This window comes from Orycteropus afer, unplaced genomic scaffold (assembly GCF_000298275.1).
Source record: "Orycteropus afer afer isolate SDZICR_OR568_19922 unplaced genomic scaffold, OryAfe1.0 scaffold00056, whole genome shotgun sequence".
Taxonomy (NCBI): Eukaryota; Metazoa; Chordata; class Mammalia; order Tubulidentata; family Orycteropodidae; genus Orycteropus; species Orycteropus afer.
The window spans coordinates 4249871-4253290 of NW_006921643.1; the positions used below are offsets into that span (position 1 = coordinate 4249871).

At 38.6% G+C, this 3420-nt stretch overlaps 1 protein-coding gene across 1 annotated transcript in view; it reads right to left on the reverse strand.

Annotated features, from left to right (window-relative positions):
* The window catches only part of SIL1 (SIL1 nucleotide exchange factor), a 397052-nt gene that overhangs the window by 278153 nt on the left and 115479 nt on the right, over window positions 1-3420 (reverse strand). The gene's annotated exons all lie outside the window — the stretch shown is intronic.

The window sequence follows — 3420 nt, forward strand, 5'->3', positions numbered from 1 at the left end:
ATTATCTTCTGTGTCTGTGTTAATTGGTTTCCCTTTTCTTTGTTGAAGAGGGTCTGTGCAATCCTTCTGCCTAGTCCGCCATCTTGCCCCGCCTCCCAGACTTAGTTTTGAACAATGGATTCTTAGATATGACACTAAAAGTACAAGTAACTAAAGACAAAATAGATAAATTAGTCTTCATAAAAATTAAAGCCTTTTGCTCATCAAAGTATTTTTATCAAGAAAATGAAGAAATAATCTACAAAATGGGAGAGAATATTTGGGGACACTATCTGTTAAAGGTTTAATATCCAAAATATACCAAGAACTCCTATAATAAAATGACAAAGAATATAATTAAAAAATGGGTCAAAGACTTCAACAGAATTTCTCTGAAGAAGAGATACAGATAACTAAAAAGCATACAAAAAGAAGCTCAGTTATCAATAGCCATCAGGAAATGCTAATCAAAACCACAATAAGATGTCACTTCACACCCACTAAGATGGTTATTATCAGGAAAATGGAAAAGAACAAGTTGGAGAGGATGTGGAGAAATCAGAACCCTCACACATTACTAGTAGCAATGTCAGATGGTGCAGCCCTGTGGAAAATAGATTGGCAGTTCCTCAAAAAGTTAAACACAGAATTACCATATGACCCAACAATTCCATTGCTAGGTATATACCCAAAATACTTGAAAGCACAGACTCAAATAGATACGTGTACACCAATATTCACGGAACATTATTCACAATAGCCAAAAGGCAAAAATACCCCAAAAGTCCATCAATAGATGAAGACATAAACAAAATATGGTAATACATATAATGGGATGGCATAGTGCCTAAGGCTAACCAGAAAGCTGGCAGTTCAAACCCACCAGCCACTCTTCAGAAGGAAAATTGGGCAATCTACTTCTGTACTGATACTACCTCAGAAACCCAAGGAGTGGTCGCTATGAGTCAGATTCGACTCAACAGCAGTAAGTCTGGTTTTGTTTTGGTATATAATCATAAAGAGAAATAAAGTTCTAATACAACATGCATGAATCTTGAAAATATGCTAAGTGAAACAAGTCAGACCCAAAAAGACAAATACTATATGATCCCTTATACGAAACAGCTGTAACAGGCAAATGCAGAGACACAAAAGTTTATTAGTGGTTACCAGGGACTAGGAGGGGAAAGAGGATAGGGAATCACTGCTTAAGAGATTCTGAGCTTTTTGGGGGATGATGAAAAGCTTTTGCAAACAGGTAGTGGTGATGATTGTACACGATGAATGTATTTAATGTCACTGAATGTACACTGGGAGCTCTGGTGGTATATATAGTGCCTAAAGCATTTGACTGCTAACCAGAAGTCTGGCTATTCAAACCCAACATCCAGTCTTCGAAAGGAAGATTGGGCAATCTACTTCCATAGTGATACCACCTCAGAAACCCAATAAAGGGTTGCTATGAGTTGGATCTGGCTCAATGGCAGTAAGCTTGGTTTTGTTTTTTTTGAATGTACACTTAAAATGGTTTAAATGGCAAAATTTTTGCTATACATCTATTTTACCATGATAAAAATTTTTCTTTTTTGGGGAGGGAGGGATGGGTAGTCAATGCATTCATTCATTCATTTTTTGTGGTATTCCCTCCCCTCCCTTCCCACCCCTGGTAACCAACAAAGAACCTTTCCTTCCATATATAAACCTTTCCTTGACTTTTTACAAAAAGGAACTAATACTATATTTGTGCTTCTGTGATTCACTTATTTCACTCAGCATAATGCCCTCCAAGTTCATCCATGTGATGCAGTGTTTTGTATATTCCAAATTATTCTTTAGTGTTGCATAGTATTCCACTGTGTGTATGTCCCATAGTTTGGTTATCCATTCTTCTGCTGATGTGCACGTAGGTTGTTTCCATCTTTTTGCTACTGTAAATTAAATAGTGCTGCGATGAACATGGGTGTGTATACATCTGTTCTTATACTGGCTCTCACTTCTTTAGGATATATACCTAGGCATGGGATTGCTGAGTCAAATGATATTTCTAATTCCAGCATTTTAAGGAATTGCCATACTGTTTTCCACAGTGGTTGCATCATTTTACAGTCCTATCACCAGTGTATGAGAATCCCAATCTCTCCACATCCTCACCAGCATCTGATATTTTCTGTCTTGTTGAACTGTGCCATTAGTGCTGGAGTGAGATGGTATCTCCTTGTTGCTTTGATTTGCATTTCTCTGATGGCTAATGATCATGAGCATGTCTTCATGTATTTGCTGCTGCCTGAATATCCTCTTTGGTGAACTGTCCATTTATGTTTTCTCCCTGTTTTTTAAATTAGATTGCTAATCTTTTTGTTGTTGAGGTGTTGGAGTTTCCTATAAATTTTACAAATAAGTCCCTTGTCAGATGTGTAATTATCAACAAGTATGAATCTGTTGCTGTCATTTTGTTACATGATTTTTTGTGGTGTTGATTTCTTTGTTCCTATATATAATTTTTTGTGCTGAGCTCATTTTCTTTATGAATTGTGTTATCACTTCCTTCGTTGCTATTGTTTTAGTATTTGCTAAATATTTGTGCAAATATCACGCAGCACTCAGGACATTAGACATGTAGCACTGGGAAAGTCAACTGCGAAGGAACTCTTATCAAGTGCTGAGGAACAAGGATACCTCCTTGAGGACTAAGGTGTGCCTGACACAAGCCATGATATTTCCAATCGCCTCATATGCATGTGAGAGCTGGACAATGAATAAGGAAGACCGAAGAAGAGTTGATGCTTTTGAGTTGTGGTGAGGCAGAGAATGCTGAAAGTACCATGGACTGCTAAAAGAACTAACAGATCTGTCCTGGAGGAAATGCAGCCAGAATGCTCCTTGGAAGCAAGAATGGTCAGACTCCGTCTCACCTATTTTGGTCATGTAAGAAGGGACCATTCCCTGGAGAAGGATCTCATGCTTGGTAGGGTGGAGGGTCGACGAAAGAGGGGGAGGCCTTCAACGAGATGGATTTACATGGTGGCTGTGATGATGGGCTCAAGTATACCAGGGATTGTGGGGCTGGCGCGGGATCAGGCAGTGTTTCGTTCCGCTGTGCATGGGGTCGCTATGAGTCAGAAACGACTCGACGGAACTTAACAACAACAAATATTTGTGCTGGTCCTCTTTTTTATTTTGATGTGAAGGTTTAGCATTTTTCTTTAGGTTACCCTGTGATTTATAATTTCTTCCCAAGTTTAGAACAGTCCGTTATACCTTGTAGTTGTCTTCACTTCCCTAACATTTAGAAGTTCTGGAAATTTTTCTTAAAGAGAGTATATGTTAATATATGTCACCTCTGAGACGGGGCAAGATGGCGGACTAGGCAGAAGGATTGCACAGACCCTCTTCAACAAAGAAAAGGGAAACCAGTTAACACAGACACAGAAGATAATCTTG